Source organism: Muscardinus avellanarius, assembly GCF_963383645.1.
Source record: "Muscardinus avellanarius genome assembly, chromosome: 14".
NCBI classification, from domain to species: domain Eukaryota; kingdom Metazoa; phylum Chordata; class Mammalia; order Rodentia; family Gliridae; genus Muscardinus; species Muscardinus avellanarius.
In genome coordinates, this window is record NC_137800.1 from 70,953,576 (window position 1) to 70,972,342 (window position 18,767).

The 18,767-nt window shown below is 38.5% G+C and overlaps 1 protein-coding gene across 1 annotated transcript in view; it reads left to right on the plus strand.

Moving 5' to 3' along the window:
* The window catches only part of LOC308273603 (phosphatase and actin regulator 1-like), a gene marked incomplete at both ends in the record, with an annotated part of 491,535 nt that overhangs the window by 361,174 nt on the left and 111,594 nt on the right, over positions 1-18,767 (plus strand). The window lies entirely within an intron of this gene.

The following is an 18,767-nucleotide window of genomic DNA, read 5'->3' on the forward strand; positions in this document are numbered from 1 at the left end:
AAAGAAACAAAATACACGTTTTGAAAATAAGCAGTGTGCACTGTTGATATTTCCAAATGAAAGAGTGTATAAAGTATAGATTACAAGGCGAGGGATGTAGCATAACGGTAGAGGATTTGCCTGACATGTACAAGGCTCTGGTTTTGATCTCCAGCACAAAAGTACAAAAAAAAGTAGATTACAGAACAATCTGCATGGTAAGTGTAGTTGGGAAGAATGTTATTTTTTTGCCATGCAGCATCCATTCACTAAACTTTTTCGAATAAAACAAACAAACCACTTTGAGTTTGGGGGGGAGAGAGAGACTGCTCCTCCCATCCTCTAAAGCCATGTTAAACTGGGTAAGCTGGAGCGCTACAAAGATGGATTCTCACTATTTTCAGCCAGCATGTCTCCAAGTGCAGTCTGTGAATGCCTCAGAATTCACAAGATATGTACAGAGTTAAAGCAAAAGATGTTATTTTCCTTTTTGCTGTGTTGATATTTACACAAAGGTACAAAAACAAAGGCAGATAAGATCCCTGACAATTTTGCACAAATCAAGACAGCAGCTAATATTCATTATGTTCTTTACCACCAGGTACCCCCAGTAAATGAAAATTCAGTTGCATTAAAAATATTATTTTTATTACAGTGATTCAAGCTTTTATTTCTATTACAATATGGAGGCCATCAGACATGCACTTTAAAAGGATAAATCTTTGAGTTTTAGAATTATTATTATTATTATTATTATTATTATTATTATTATTATGAGGTACTAGGGATGGAACCCAGAGGCATTCTACCTGCAAGTTATACCCTCAGCCCTATTTTTTATTCTTTATTTTGAAACAGGGTCTCACTGAGTTGCAAAGGGCCTCACTAAGTAGCTGAGGCTGTCTACAAACCCTGTCTCAGACTCCCGTATGCTGGGATTACAAGCGTGCGCCATCACACCCAGCTAGAATTATTTTTAATTATATACTTTCTCTGTTTCTAAATAGAATACATTTATAGTTTGTATACTAATCTCAGGTCTCTGTCTATCTCTAACTGGGGAAGCCTATAATGACCTTTTGGAGGTCTGGGGGGCTTTGTTTGGGTTTGGGTTTCATTGGTCCATTGTAATTGTACACCATAATGAGGTTCAGAGTGATAGGATGCCATCAGGATGGGCACTGGTCATTCTGTGTATGCTTAGAGCCTTATTTGAAGTGTTTCCTTCAAGTCTCTACCCCCCCTCACCTCCCAGTCCTAGATCCCCTCCATCTCTCTACTAGGGTTTCTCTTCCTTTATCTGGAGTCTCTTTTGTTCCCTAGATTCTCCCTAGCTCTCACATATGAGAGAAAACATATGCCCCTTTCACGTTCTGTGACTGACTAATCTCACTTAGCATACTGTTCTTCAGTTCCATCCATTTTCTTTCAGGTGACTTAATTTTGTTCTTCCTTATGGCCAAGCACAATTTCATTGTGTGTGTTTGTTGTGAATCTCCTTGAGAAAACATTTAAAAATTGTTAAATCTCAACCTGTGCTTACCTAACTTTTTTATTATTCTGCATGGGAAAATGGGAAGTACACATGAAGCTTTTTTCTGCCCACACCAAACTATGATGGCCCCACATATGAAAGAGAAATGTGTGTGCAAGTTGTGAGCTTAAACTAGCCACATTTTTCATGGATCATCATTTTTACTTGGAAGAAAGACTGAGGGACAAAATCTGGATATTAAGACTTGGGTCAGTGAGTAGACATTTTCTCTAAAATGAAGTAAAGAGAGCCAGCAACCTCAAGAAATCCACAGATAGAATGTGTTGCTGATGATAAAATTGGGGCTGTGAGCAAAATTTCGAATCTTGCAAAATGTATATCCACCACCATGAAGTTGACGGCACATACCTATATGCATGTGGTGAAATCAGTGGTGATATTAGGATTTTTTTTAATACTATAAAGTGAAATGTGTTGACATTTGGATGATCTATAAACATCAGTGAACCAATGTTTTCCAAATGATTTATTCATGTCACCAAATCCTGCATGGGAAAAGATCCATTCAAAGTGGGAGAGTGACCAGTGGTGTGACTCAACACCACGGCTCAGTGATGTTGCGTATAATCAGTGAAGAGAGAGCCCAGGACTGAGTGGAGTCCCACCTTGTCCCTGGGGGAGCCTCTCTGGGTAAAGTCAAGAACTTGCAGTGCTGGGATTCTCCAGGGTATTCTTGATGCCCAGAGCTTAATATCACTACATTTCAAACAGGTCTTGCTGGACATTGACTCTAGATATCTCAGAAAGTCTCTGAAAAGGCTTTCCTCACTAGCAGAGTATGTTTGTCAAAATTTGGTTAATTGGGACCACACTTGCACTGCTCATTGACCCAGAGTGTCACCTCTGCAAATAGTAGTACTTTTCTTTGTTTTCCCTAAGGGCAAAGCAGTTGCCAAGTATTTGATAATCAGCTTCTAACAAGCCCCATCCAAGGAGCAATTGATTGGGCTGGAGGAAAAACAAGTACAATTAAGTTTTAGACTAATCATCAGAATTCAGCATTGATCAAGTTGTTCTAGAGATTCATTAAAACCCCTCTCCTTGACCCAAAGTAAGGGAGTTTCTGAATTTGAGGAGAGGGTCATAGGCAACATGAAAAAAAAAAAAACATGCTTTTGCAATTTGGAATATTCTTATACTCTTGAGGGACCAAAACTACAATGAATACAATTTGTAAATCCCCACGGAGGATTCCATAATTAGAAATAAAAGGCAAGGAGAATTTTTAGCATTTAACAGCATAACCTGTTCACTCAGGGCAATTACATTATAAATTATGTTTATTATTTGAGTTAACTTTTTTCCCCTTCTTTTTTGGCTTTGGGAACATTGCAGAATAACCAGAGCTGATGCCAAATCCGTTGTAGGAGGCTGAGGTAGGCTGCCTGTGACCTTGAGCTTCTACCAAGTCACCTTGGTGAAAACAAAGCCTTCCATGTAGTATGCATTTAGTGAGGAAAACTATGTTTTCCTATATTCTTATGTTGAAGAGTTCACAAAACAGCCTCTTACGACAGCAGTGTATGCTACCTGAAAGTATAGTTGATATAGCACTATATTGGATTTACACGCAAATCATTGCCTTTTTAGTAATCTCTAAAGTGGCAGACAGACAGGCCTTCCTTGCTTCCTTTATGACCGGTTAACCTCGATCCAGGAAAGCAGCTCATCAAAGTAGCTGGTGACCTTTTATTTGGTCCACTGCAGTGTAAGTCCTTATAGGCAATTTTGTTTGGTTTCTTCATGGAACTTAACAGGCCCAGCCTGCCTGACTCTGCTGTGATCGGGAGTTCATTTTATGATACCACCAAAACAAAATGAGATAAATTTCTACTTATTTCCACCTATTAAGGTTCGTCACAATGTGGCTTGCAAGCATGCTAAATAAATTACTTTGGCCTGTTGAAAAAAGTGCCATGCTGTTAATTTTATTGCTTTTTTGGCAAAAGGTGTTGGTGTTAAGCGCTAGATATAATTGGAGGCATATTATAAATTAGACACGACTGCCGCTAAGCACAAGATCTATACCAGCTTTAGACAGAGAACATCTGAATTATTTTCCAAGGAGAAACAAGAAAAATGTCTTACTGCGAGAATCTGCAGTTTCCACAGCATTTGAGTGATGATTCTGTTATTTTCATAAAAAGGAATTATGCTAAAAATAACAGCTGTTAGCAATTTATGTTACCACTATATTTCCCTGACATCCCACTACCTGCAGTCACTCTCTGAAATGGACTTTTTTCTTTCTAAAATAAATTATAATATTCAAAGAATATAAAAATATTCATATAGGGTAAAAACATTTATTTGTGTTGAATTTCAATACTGAACTAAATTTAGACTTAACAAAAAAATGTAAAAATAGCTCCTCCTGTCCTTATACCCATACCTGTATCAACAAACAAAATTATAACAGTTTAAATATCTTAATTGGCTATATTTTTATTCAAGAATCAGGCAACACTTCATTCCTTATGGAATAGGGCAAGTGTTCTGATAAGCCAAGCAGAGAAGGTTGGTTTTATAGTCAGAAAAGGGCTAAAGAAAGCAAAAAGAACAAAAAGCAGATGGATCATTTAAGTAGTGGATTGGCTCACAAGAGTTATTTCAGGTTACCTTTTTTTCTTAAGGATTAAGGCAGAGGGAACTTCATTATCATGTAGATTGAAACTGGCCTATTTGGGAAATCTGGCTGTTGTCTCGCTAATCCTGATTTCTCAGAAGGTCAGATAACAATTGAGTTTCAACTGGGTGACTCCATTTTGATAAGTATTTTATTTTACTACCTTAAATGTATTGAGTTTTGTTCTGGCTAATATTGCACGATGATCTTCTAAATCTTTTATTTTGGACAGCTCTAGAGTAGTTTTCCCTCTTCTGCTAGTTTAGCCCTTCGACTAAGGCCTTTGGGGTTCTGCACAGAACCCTGCAAGTTTAATGAATTCTTCCCACTCTTCCTGGTTAGAATTTGAGTGACTCCAGCTTTCTGGTAATTGTTCATCCCTAGGGAGTTATGATATGACAACAGCTTTGAATGCCCTCTAGAAACTCCAGAGGACTTCTGCAGATATCAAATATAAAATAGGAGAGAAAAAAAAGTGAGTGCTAATGTCACTCCCTGTCTGACACCTCGTTGTTCTAGTCCTGTTGTTCAAAGGAAACTATAACTCTTTTAGGTTTCCAAATTAGACCTAGTATATACTACTGCCACTTCAGTTATTGAGATATTTAGTCTTTACTTCCCATTTTCAGCTAGACTTTCTCCAGTTCTCTCTGCTCCTCCCCCATTCCTCTCAATATGCTACACAGTCACGTTAGTACAGTACTTACAATGGTGTCCCTGTGATGTGACGTTCTCTGCAGAGCTACTATTGTGCTATTGCAGTTCTTACATAGCTTTTTTTCTCCCTTTCTAGAGCATTTTATCGTTTCAAATCTTTTTTCTTTTATTCTTGCAGTATTATTTTTGATAATTTTTTTAAATTCTCAGTATACTTATTAAATGCCCTTGTTTTTCTGGGAGACCACCTCACTTTCAACTTCCCTTTCAATTATGGACTGTTTATCCTTCAGACCTGTTATTTCATAATCAGGACATTTTTTTTTCTTGGTTATTCATATCCAACCATGCATGGATTTCTGGATCCTTCAAATTTATTTTGTTTCATTGATTTTGTCTCATTGAAGACAAAATTTCAGGTTTAAAATAATTTTCATAAAAGTTTCATAAAAGTTTTGAAAATTCAAATGCATATGCTACCATGTCTTATTGTTTCAGGTATAACATTTTATTCTTTAGAATATTTTCTTTCCAGCAGGGCATGCTGATGCACCCTTATAATCCCAGTGCTTGTGAGGCTGAGACAGGAGGATCACACAGGTTCGAAGCCAGCCTCAGCTACTTAGGGAGGATCTCAGCAACTTAGTGAGACCCTGTTTCAAAATAAAAAATAAAATAGGTCTGGGAGTATAGCACGGAGGTAGCAAAGCCCCTGGGTTCCACCCCCAGTACTACCAAAGTAAAAATAAAAAAGAATAATTTCTTTCCTTTAGATGTTATTCATTTCCTGATGTTCTAGAATCTCATAGTTGTGCGTCTTGCTATTCATTGTGTTCATCCTCTGGTTGACCTTTTCAACCTAAAGGCCCTTGTCCTTCAGCTCTGAGAAATGTTCTTACTCTTTATTAAATGTTACCCCTTTTGGTTTTCTCTTCTTTCTCATTCTGGAAATTTTGTGAGGTTCATTAAGTGATTCTGAATCTTCTCTTTACTCTCGTAGTTTTCAATTTTTTTGTCTGAATCTTTTGTTTCTGAATCTGGGGATGCTTTTTTGAGTTTTTAGTCTAGCCAGCATACATAGGATATGATTTATTTATTTTGGTAATAGATTTTTTACTTTTAATAACTCTTGTTCTCTGTTCCTTTTTCATAGTATACAGTTTACCTTTACTTAATGGGTGTGTGTGTGTGTGTGTGTTCTTTGAATCATCTCATTCTATTAGAGCCATTTTTTGTCTTTGTTTCTCTCAAATCCCAGGTGTTCTGGGTTTGTGATTCCTATTTTAAGAGTGAGGCCTTGAGACTTTTACTTCTAGCACTATTTTCGTCTAGATTCTTTCAGGGACACTTCTACCACAAAGCAATTTGATAAGGTATATGATAATCATTTGGATAAGGCATATGATAACCATTTCAGGAAGTCATAAACATGTTCAAGCTCTCTTCCCACTATAAAGTAACCTTTCTACAAGGAAAAACAAAAGCAAAATTAAAATGCCTGTACTGACACCTGAGTTGAACGTGTTCAGCAAAAAGAAAAAGCTAAAGGAGGGTTACTATGAAAGCAGGTGCTATAAGGCAGAAACAAAAAGACAAATTAAAAAATTCCTTCTGTATATAGAATTTAAGATTAGTCCCTTGCAAAAAATAAGAAATCAGATCCTCTCCCTAATATGTGGAAGCTAGGGAGAAAGTGGGTCATAGGAGGGACTCTAGATGAAGAGGGAGAAACTAGAGATGAGCAAATAAGGCACCTGAGGGGGATGGGAGGGGGGAAGAGGGAGATTTCCTAATGCACATGATGTACATTCACAAACATATCAGAGTCAGTCACTAAGCCAAACATGAGAAGGAGGGAGGGGGAGAAATGGGGTGGGAATTGGGGAAGGACTAATTGAGCCATGTGTGCATGTATGCCTCCACCATCTTCTACTCCATTAAGATGTATGACTACGGCTGGGCATGGTGGCACACGCTTGTAATCCCCGCACTTGGGAGGCAGAGACAGGAGGATCGCACAGGTTTGAAGCCAGCTGTGCTGGCTTAAGAGACCCCCTGTTTCAAAAAAAAAATGTATAAAATAGGTCTGGGAGTGTAGCCTGGAGGTAGAAGGGCTTCCAGGAACCCCAGTACCACCAAAAAAAAAAAAAAAAAAAAGAAAGAAAGAAAGATGTATGAGTACAAGGCACCAATAAAAAAATAAAATAAAAAGAATAAGCATCTAAATAGCTCATAGATAAAATGATAATTTATAATGAAAATTTAAAAAAATTTTTTTTTTTTGGTGGTACTGGGGGTGGAATCCAGGGGCTTTCTACCTCTGGGCTATATTCCCAGACCTTTTTTATATCTTATTTGGAAACAGGGTCTCACTAAGTTGCTGAAAGCCTCACTAAGTAGCTGAGGCTGGCTTCGGACCTTTGCGATCCTCCTGTCTCAGCCTCCCAAGCGCAGGGATTACAAGCGTGCGCCACCACGCCCGGCTCAAAAATTTAAATATAACAGAAATAACTTTAAAATTACATAGAAAGAGATGTGGAACACAGGGAAATTCACAGCCTCAGAACTGTTCATATAGAAAAAGAACAAAAATTTCAATGTCCATCTTCAGGAACTAAGCAAAAGAACAGAAGAATAAATCCAAAGAAAGTAGAAAGAAGGAGATAACCAAAGATAGGGAGTCAGAGTAATAAAAAAAAATATATATATATATATATACAGTACAGGAAATCAACAAGTAGGACCCCTGGTGAAGGAATCAAGTGAAAAATGAAAAGGCATATATGGTATATATGAAAAATATGACTAAGATTAAAAATATATAGAGAGCATACAATATGTAACTTTTGGGTAGATAAATTTTAAATTTTAGATAAAATCTTAGAGAAAGGTAATTAATTAAATCAACTTCAAGAAAAAATAGAAACCTAAGTAAGTCCGTACCGAATAAACAGAGTAATTCAACGGATAAAATTTTTTCATTAATGAATACATCAAAGTTTTTAAAGCAAATTTTACCAGATTTGCAAGAAATGAAAACATTACAATTTTAACCAATCTATTAGAGAAAAAGGAGAAGTAAAGGGCGTAACCTACCACCTTCTCTTGGGCTTAGTTAATAACCCATACTGACAAAGTAAAGAAAAAAGATACATGATCATTTTAGTAGACTTGGGGAAAATATACTAAAAATTTAACACCCACTGTAATTTCCTTATCTTAATAAAAAAGTGCCAATAACAACAACAACAAAAGGGCAAGCACCATTGTTATTGCTGAAATATTAGATGCATTTAAAGTCAGGAGCAAGACAAAAATAGCCTGTATTTCACCATTGTAACAGTGGCCCTGGCCAGTATAGTGCAACTAGAGAAATATATTAAAATTGCAAAGAAGCCGGGCGTGGTGGTGCACGCTTGTAATCCCTGCACTTGGGAGGCTGAGACAGGAGGATTGCACAGGTTCGAAGCCAGCCTCAGCTACTTAGGCTCTCAGCAATTTAGTGAGACCCTGTTTCCAAATAAAATTCAAAATAGGTATATTTTGAATTTTATTCAAAATATAAAAAAAATTTATTCAAAATTTTTATTCAAAAATTTTATTCAAAATATTATGGGAGTATAGCCTGGGGGTAGAAAAGCCCCTGGGTTCCACCCCCAGTACCACAAAAAAATAAAAATAAAAAAATAAAAAAATTGCAGAGGCAGGAGGGTGTGGTAGTACATGCTTATAATCCCAGCATTTGGGAGACCAAGACAAGAGAATGAGGTTCAAGGACAGCCTCAGCTAATTAGTGAGACCCTTTGCAACTGAGTGAGACCCTGTTTCAAAATAAAAGAATAAAAATAGGGCCTGGAGTGTCAATCAGAGGTAGAATGCCCCTGTGTTTCAACCTCAGTACTGGAAAAAAAAAATTGCAAAAACTGAAAAGGAAGAAACCATCATTATCTGTAGATCACATGATAGTTTAGGTTCACAAAGCACAAAAAATTCTATGTCTGGCTTTCAAAAAGATACTGAGCAAGGTGAGCTTCAAGAATCAGAAACCAGAACCAAATGGACAAGAAAGCAATAAGAAAACTATATTAGTTTTGGAACAATGGAACAATAACAAATTCAAAAAAGAAATATAAATATCTGCAAAGGACATTTCCCTGGCAGCCGTGCACAGATTTATGATCCTAGGAGAAGCCGAGTGCTAGGATGCTTCACTTTTTTTCTCTTTGCTGCTGCCAGGAGTTCTCACTGGCAGGCTCAAGATCAGAAAAGACTACAGTTCTTTTCTTTCCAAAAACTCTGCATCCCTTGAGACCTCTCAGAGTTTAAATCTCTAGAGTAGGGAAAGCATCTGGTCAGAGAACATCCCCAGAGCTCTTCCTAGTGACACATCTCTAGGAATGATGCATAATCTTCCCAGCCTCAGGGACTCCCTTCCACCTGCCCTGGTATATCCCATTAAACCATCTTTCCCCCAGGAAATGTTTTTCTATTAGCAGATGGGAGTGTTAAGATACTGAATACAAGTAGCAAATGCACACATATGTGATAGGCAAGCATTCTATCCTATAGTAAATTAAACTTCAAAATCGTGAATCAACATGTTGAGGTAGAAATTATCCAATATCTGCTAATCTAATAATCTTCACTTTGGGCCATTTTTGCCTACCAAGGACATTTGGCATGTCTGTAGATATTACTGAGGTCACAACCTGGGATATTAGTGTGAGGGTGCTACTGGCATCTAGCGGGGTAAGCCACAGATGCTACTAAACACCCTGCACGGAATAGTCCCCTGCCCTGTCCCCCAACACCAAATTATCTTGCTCAAAATGTCAGTAACTCTGAGGTTGGAAAAACTGTGTTCTAAAGCACCAACTTGTCCTCCAAAATTTCTAAGTCTGGGCCATCATCATGATAAAAACAGCTGACATGTATTGAGCACATCCTGTTGAGCATTTGTTGAGTACAATGTTAAATTACATACCTATTTCCATGGAAATGAGAAAGAAATTATTCCTATACCTAGTTTATATCTAAAGAAACTGAGTCTAAGAAAGGTTAAAAATATTACTTAAGGTCACCCAGTGCCAAAGGACATAAAGTTGGTATTCAAGCTGGTGTGCCTCATTCCGGGGCCAGAGCATTAGCCTGGGCTAACGTGGCTCCTGTGGAAAAAATGTGTTAGTCTAATGCGTGTGTATCTGTGTTCATAGCTACACAGTTCACCAGCTGTGGAACCAGCCAAGATGTCCATCAAAAGATGAATGGATTACAGAACTGTGGGATATGTACACAATGGAATTTTACTCAGCCTTAAAAAAAAAAATACAATTGTAGCATTTACAGGGAAATGGATGGATCTTGAGGACATTAGGCTAAGAGAGATTAGTCAGACACAAAAAGTAAGGAATCGGATGCTTTCCCTAATATGTGAAAGCTAAGGTGAAAGGGGTCATAGGAGGAACTTCAGGTGAAAAGGGAGATCCTATAGAGGAGCAAATAAGGCAACCTAACTGTGGGGATGGGATGAAGGGAGAAGGAAACTCTTTAAAGTACACAATGTATTTATTCATATCATAGTCAACCACTAAGCCAAGCATGAGAGGGAGGGGAGGGGAGGGAGTGGGGAGGGGACTGGGTGGGGGCTGGCTGGGTGATGTGTGCATTTTATGTATACACAAGTTTTTTGCTTCATTATGGTGTATAAATACAATGCACTGCCGGGCATGGTGGCACATACTTGTAATCCAGCATTCGAGAGGTTACGACTGGAGGATCACGGTTCGTGGACAGCCTCAGCTACTTAGTGAGACCCCCCGCAACTTAGTGAGACCCTGTTTCAAAAAATAAAGAATAAAATAGGACAGAGGGTATAGCTCAGAGGTCAAATGCCCCTGAGTTCTATCCCCAAACCCTCAAAAAAAAAATATATATATATATAAAATGCACCAATAAAAAATTTTAAAAATGTGTTAGTCAGCTTTTCATTACTGTAACAAAATACTTGAGACAATAAATTTAAAAAGAGGGAAGGTTTATGGTGGTTTATGATTTTAGAGGTTTCTGTTCACTATTAGCCCTGTTCTTTTGTGACTTATGCCATCATGGCTGGATCAATTGGTAGAGTGATCAGGGAAGTGAACGAGAGAGACAGGAATGGCTAGAGTCCTAGCCCCTTTGAGGGCACAGGTCCAGTGACTTAAGTCCCTCCACTATGCCTCACTCACAAAGTGCCCATCACCTCCCAGTAATGCCAAGCTGCAAAACAAGACTTTGACACAAGGGAGGTGGAGGGGCATTCCGAATACAAACCACAGCCAAGTAGATCTGAGCAAAGCTCTCACCATCACCCTGCTCCTCCCTAATACATGCCACTCCCTCCTCCCTCTCCTTCTCTTCCTCATTTTCTCTTTCTCTTCTTTCTGATCAACAAGGTATAATCATTAAGCCTATGGGTTGAGGTTAGGGATAAGCAATGAACTGGAGTGAAATTGGCAAAATGTGCATTTACTATGCAGAAGCCAACTTTGCAAATCCACCATGCTATGAAGTACCAAAGCCATACGGAGTGATAAAGGCTGCTTGTGCCCAGCTATGGGCTAAGAGTAAAAAGCATTATGTATAAGTACAATTATGAGTTGAGTCCCATGTGCTATGAAGCAATGATAAACTGCTTGAATAAACCTTTTATTTTCTTTTAAAAAATAACTAAAAAGTACAAGCCAATGTTTGTTGAGCACTTACCATATATTATGGCATTTAAGGTCACCTTGAAAAAATAATAAAGTATTTTTAGAAGAGAGAACAGTGTTTAGTTTTAGGGAGAATGGCAGAAATGGTTCAGGAAGGCCACCCTTAATGGGCCTCATCCCGTAGGCCCCACTCTGAATTCAGCTGTAGCTGGGTGGATCGTTCCAGGAGAGCACAGACTTGACTTCTCCGTCTGCACCCTTTCTCCAGCATGTGGTTCATAGCTACCTCTTCTGGGGAGCTTCCAGGGCTCTATGTCTTATTTCCAGGTCGTGGTTACATAGGTATGCCCTTTCGAATCATACCCTGTATACTTTTATTACATACTTTTTTGTATGGACATATGTTTTATAATTTACAGGAGATTAAAATCTTAAAAGGTTGATGAATGACTAGATGAAAGAAAAACAATAACTTGTGAGGAAGTGAAGCATCCTTAATCCCCAAATTCAAAATGCTTCCAAATCTAAAATTGTTTAGCGCTGACATAATACCACAAGTAGAACATCCAATACTTCATGTGAAGGGTCACAGTCTGCATGCAAGAGCACTAAATATTGTGACTTTAGAGTTATATACATAAACTGAACATGAAGCATAAATAAATTTTGTATATTGACTTGGGTTTCATCTCCAAGATCGTCGTATACGTGCAAATATTCCATGAATCCAAAATCTGAAACGCTTCTGGCTGCAAGATGATATAAAGAACATTCAACCTGTAATAGTGAGAAACTTTCAAGCTCTGTTTGCAATATCTCCTCCCATCCTTACGACACTCTATGAAGTGATGATGTTACTCTCCCCATTGTCAGATGAAGAAAATGAAGCCAAATTATATGCCCCAGGTCACACTGCTAGTAGATTTTTTTTTATGTATAGTCAGTCTTACTATTTAAAATGTCAGAACTGATCCATAGAAGTGGAGTACTCTGCAGCCCCTTGATTTATTTAAAGCCTGAGTGAGGTCCACACTGGTTCAGATGTTCATATACTGAACCTTAGACACCCCCACAAAGCCTGAAAGCCTACAATGTTGTCAAAGGCAGAGTGCACTATGGGAAAAAGACAGCAGCCATATTGTCTCAGAGCCACTGACATTTTTCTGTAGAAACCTGCCACTTTCTCCGGTCTCTTAGATTTCTTTTAAATGAAATTCACTGATTATTTGTACAGCAAAGACAAGAGACCACTTGCAGACTTAACTCGGCAAGATGCTGTATTTTGGGGTCATGAGGTTTGGTATCAGTTGGTATCGTTTCTATCTTATGTTATATCTGGTGATTTTTTTTTTAATTTTGGGCTTTTCTTTAGTGTTTATGTCATGTGGGTGTGTTCAGGGAAAGATGTCTATTCAGAAATCTCAGAGAAAAGTATTAATAAAGGGCATTAAATATCAAATTAAAATATATCCTTAGCACCTCAAAGGCTAAAATTTGAATGTCAGTCACCATCTGACATGCTTGATTGAATCAAGAAATTTTTATTTGACACCTGCCTTGTGACTAACTAATACATATGAATTTCACAAAATGTGGTCTTTGGTTGGGAAGATGTGATATACACAAATGTGCGTATATTTTAAGTCCCACTGAGGTAGGCTTTTAAAATGTCATATAATATAATTTTCAGTAACTTGCCTTGTAATTTTAGCCCACACAGATCACATCGTTTTCTTCCTCTGTTAGGTTTATTAGTGGTGGTAACACTATATCTATCATCCCCTGGCAATCTCCTTTCTTAGCCACCTCCTTTTCTACATTTTTAAAATTAACTTTTATGCTACCTAGCACAGACCTCTGCATATGCCAGGCTTTCCACAGGTGTTTCAAATTAATGCAAACCATAAGCTCTCTGCACAACTCTTGATTTTTACCATCAGAAAGATCATTTCAAATATTCATTTTGAACCTAGAATGGCCTATGTCTCTCCTCCTTCATTCAATATATAATCATTGGAGCTGGTCCTAGAAGCAAGATGAAATCAAACAAAAACTTTAACCTTGAATATGTTTCTCCCCATGAATTAAAACTTCAGAGAAATATCTTAAATATTTGGAAAATGGAAAAGCAAACTGAATGTGGCGACGGGTTCTTTCCGCCCTCTGTTTTTGTTCTTCCAAGTGCGCGGGCTTCATGATATGAGTTAAGAATGGCACCCATCACTCCCTGGTGATGCTTGGGAGTGGCTGCTTCTACAACCTTCAGAAAGGCCAAAGCTGTGTTGGTCTCAGAGAAGCAAAGAATGAAGAAGCCACTTGCCTGGGAGATTTCCCCACGTCCTGGTGTCTTATTAAGTCCTTTTGCAGCAGCTTCATGAGTTCATTGCTTAGATGTTCAACCCTCCAGGGTTTGAAAGAAGGGTTCTAAGAAGGGCAATCTTGCATGGTAGAAAAAGGCCTGTTATGGCAGAGTACTAGGCTCCTATTCTATTCCTGTGATACACTGAGCCTCTGTTGCCTCATCTGTAAAATGGTAACTATAGTATCATGATGAATGGAGGGTGGTAGTGAGGTTACCTATAATGAGAAGCACCTCACATTAACAAGCTCTGAACACATATTTCCATTTGTCTAATTGGAAGGTTTATATGAAACCTCTTCTACTTCCTGTCTTCTCTATCCAGGCATTCTCTCTGTTCTTTTCTAATCCATTAGGAATATAATAAGACTTGTTAACATCTTTTTCTCCTTAAGCTTGTTTTTCACATGGTAAAGATATCAAATTAGGCTTTGTGCACCACAAGAAAATCTCCTCTGAATGAAATACCCAGAGACCAGCATCATGTGATGTATTTACGAGAATCAATTTAGGTTAATTTTTTTGTGTGTGTAGTACTTGGGGGTGGAACCCAGGAGCTTTCTACCTCTGGGCTACACTCTCAGACCTGTTTTATACTTTATTTGGAAACAGGGTCTCACTAAGTTGCTGAGAGCCTCACTAAGTAGCTGACACTGGCTTCAAACCTGTGCAATCCTCCTGTCCCAGCCTCCCAAGCACCGGGATTGCAAGTGTGTGCCACCATGCCCAGCTTAATTTAGGTTAATTTAAATGTCTAACACTTGTTGGGAAATGCCAGTTGAGTCCAGAATTGGCTTGATTTTTTTTTGGGGGGGGGGATTTGTGAAGCTCACCAATTGCATGATAAGTGGGCCACTGTCTTCACCTTGGAAGGCTGCCATATTGTCCTCTTTAATGTATGCTGAGGCTCATCCTCCAACGATTCATACACTGGAGTTGTGGTGCTCAGAGTGTCAGGTTAAGGTGGTGGAACCTTTGAGTCGTTAGGTTTCTTGGCGTACTGCTCTCAGGAAGAATGAATACTACTTAATGAGTGAGTGAGTGCCCAAGGACATGGGGTGTGATCAAGGAGGAAGCCTGGTCCTGAATATCTCTGGGTTCCATGTGGCTTCTTTCATACCTGGTCCCACCGCCACTAGGACACCACCTGCTCTCCTCACCAGAGCTGAGCCGAAGCCAACACTGTGTCCTTGAACATCCCTCCTTGTGACCTTGCTTCTCAGTGAAGACCCAAGAAGAAAGCAATCTTAAACTGTTTCCCTATGTCAAGAGTTTATAAAAACACATTTATTAATAGACCTAAATATATTGTCTTTTTCTAGAACTTAGGAAGCCACGGGTACTTGGAGTTATATTTAGCAACTGATGTTTCAATATTCTAACTTACTTGGAAATGACTCAGATGTTTGTCTTTCACTTAACATAACTTTCAGACTTTAAGTTACATGAAGCCTGCACTTGTATTAATCCATATACATTTGCCTAATTTATTTATCTTAACACTTACTGCTAGATTACTCATGAGAACTGAGATATCAAATACTCATCATTTTAAGCCATTTCTTTATCAACAAAAATGTATAAACGTTGCTGTAACTGAAATATAGACAGCAAAGAACATTGCATTATCTTACCACTGCAAAGTGATATATTAATATAAATTTACAAGCCAGGCAGGGTGGCACACACCTGTAATCCCAGTACTTAGGGAGGCTGAGACAGAAGGATCACAGGTTTGAATCCGGTCACAGCAGTTTAACAATTTAGTGAGAACTTATTTCAAAAATAAGTGAATGAATAATTAAATAAATAAAATAGGGCTAGGGTTGTAGCTCAGAGATAGAATGCCTCTGAATTCAATCCCTAATACCATACAGAAATAAAAATAAAAATATATAAATTTATCGGTTCATAAAAAGTTGAATCCAAATCATGTCTTTGTAAAAAAAAAAAAATTAAAAAATGAAGCCCAGGGTGGTGGCACACATCTGTAATCCCAGAACTTGGGCTTGGGAAGCTGAGATAGGAGGATCACAGGTTCAAAGCCAGCCTCAGCAACTTAGAAAGACCCTGTTTCAAAATAAAAGGGTTGAAGCTGTAGCTCAGAGGTAGGATGTACCTGGATTCAATCCCCAGGACCCCTACCCCTAAAAATAAGCCAATAAAACAAGTAAAGATTTTTATTTGCACTCTTACAAAGCTTGTGGACCACATCTGTCAGACAAAGTAACTCACAGCAGCTTGGATAGACAAAACCCAAAGCCTTTGCTACATAGGAGCTTTCTGTTTTCCCTTTTTCTGAGTCTCAAGTGAGTTTAAGAGCTAACTCTTCGATATTTGCATTTCAACTAGAACTATCTGAAATAACAAAACTGCAAGGGACCTTCAATTACAAAATTCTCTTAATGTAAGCAAAAGGTCAACAAATTTTAGAGAAGCAGAGAGCTACCTTAGAAGGTATTTACAAGATATTTTTCAAATTTGGCATGCTGATCAAAACAAAATTAAATGAGGCATGCAAAGCCAAAAGTAAATTCATCAGAATAAGGCCACAAAATGTTATCATGCATTCACTAATGTTAGGAGGTTTGGGGTGGGGGGACTACCAAAAAGAGCAGAGTGACCACAGTAACTCCCAGTGACACTGTTCCTAAGAATTCCCATGTCACTGGGGAAGAGTCCAGCATCTGTCAGTGATGAAGGGGGATGGGTGCTCTTCCAGTGTGGGCACCTTGGAAGGTGGGGAGGAAGAGCTTTTCCTAGCTACAGATGGGTGTTTTCTAGACAAGGGAGGCAGGCACAGTGCAGGGGAGGTAGAAAACTAGAAAGCTAGGTGGATTAGAGGTGCAGCCACCTAGAGGGGAGTCTGGCAGAGGGGACAGACTCTAGAGTCAGACTACCTGGGTTCAACTTCCACTTCTGTTTCTTAGCAGTGAGCGACCCTGGGAAATCCACTTAACCACTCTGTTTTCTCATCTGTAAAATGGAAATAATCATTCTGCTACTGAGCAAGGGCTTGCTGCCTCATACACACAGAAGCCTGTGCTATAACACTGAGTTTCTGCAAAATAAAAAAGTTTTATCCTAGTCATTTGGCAAGGAGGCTGAGAGCCAAAAAGAAGCTCCAGTCTGCATCCCTAATCAGTTGGTAGTGAGGTTGTTTATAGAAGAGAAAGGGGAGAAACTTCTTTCTAATTGGATGGCTAGAGGAAAGACATTTAGAGTTCTTTCGTTCAGGTATAGATGGTTATCATGGCTCTTCACAGATTACATGTTTCTTTTGGGAGAGAGTTTTGTGTTTCTGGAGATTTTGAGTTTGTGATGTCAAGAGGTCATTGACCACACTGGTAGATTTTTCAGCACTCATCCATTCTTGAAAACCCACTTCCAAGTCATTCTTGAGTGAATTCTGGAGACTTTTCCTCAAAAACAGCTTAAGCACTATTGTTAGTTAACGCAATAACATCTGAGGTGTTCTCAGGCCTTAGATAATTTCAGTAACTCCTTAGCAGCTTACTTGTGTAGTAAACACCCTATTGTAATAGATCATATTATGTCTTATGTGTGTTAGTCTATCTTCTGTTGCTATAATGAAATATCTGGTACTGAGTGATTTATAAAGAATAGATGTTTATTTAGCTCATGGTTTGAGGGCTGGGAAATCTAAGAACGGGGCATCCACATCTGCTGGTCACCTGGTGAGGGCCTTTGTGATACTTCATAACATGGCAGGGGTCTTGCATGATAAGACAGAGTAAGCATGTGAGCTCAGACATCCCATCCTCTTCCTAAAAAGCCACTAGTATAATCATGGACCCCCACCCTCATGACCTCATCTAACCCTAATTATCTCCCCCAATGCCCCCACCTCCAAATAACATCAACATATGAAATTGAGGATCAAGTTTCCAACTCATGGACCTTTGGAGGACACATTGAAGCCATAGCACTATATAATAATACTATATAGCTATGCTATATAATACTGTGGCTAACTAGTAAAAGAAGTAAACATTAACTATAGTCTAATATAATATTAAAGCTATTATTATTTGATGTTCTGTGGCATGGGGCCTCACCTTCACATGCCAATTTGGTGATTGTAAATTAATTCTAATGTTGTAAAGTAATATGAAAGAGTATCGAAGTACATTTTATATGATATAACTGGAAAGACTGTGGAAAACAGGGTTGAGTATGAAATGACCATTATATGGGTAAGAGATCATGATGATTCCATTAGGGATTTAGAATATCCATCATGCATTGTGAAGATTAGGACCACCCTAAGCTTTAAGTATATGTGTATTTATGTATACATGGTCTTGTAAGAAATATCACAGGCAGTATGATGGTCTGCCAGGCGCTTAGCATGTGACCGCATTTGCCTGCATGTGATATCAGAACAGTCTGTTCCTAAGACCAGTAGCCCCCATTCTTCAATAAGAACTTTGTGTGTGTGTGTGTGTGTGTGTGTGTGTGTGTGTGTGTGTGTGTGTGTGTGTGTTGGGATATTGAACAGGACAATGAAATTCAAAATCAGTTGAAGAAATAAGAAAACACTTTAAAAGTTTCAGTATGTAAAGACTTTGTGTTCTCTAATTAGGTGTCTTGTGTTTTCAAGTTCTTTTTAATTAGGGCTGTGTAACCTGCTACTGATTAAACCTCCAAATACACATGCAGTTTTTGTCTATAATTAGATGAAGTTGAACTCTCCCAAGTGATGAGAATGTGGCGGGCTTTCTCCATACCTCATCTCACCCCACCAGAGCTTTATGATCACCATAAGAAGTAAGGGTTTTAAAACATGAGTGATTATCAGCACCGAGCTTGTAGGTTAGCAGCACTGGTGGGTTGGGACATTTTGGCTATGCCAATCTATTGATAATACCATTTTAC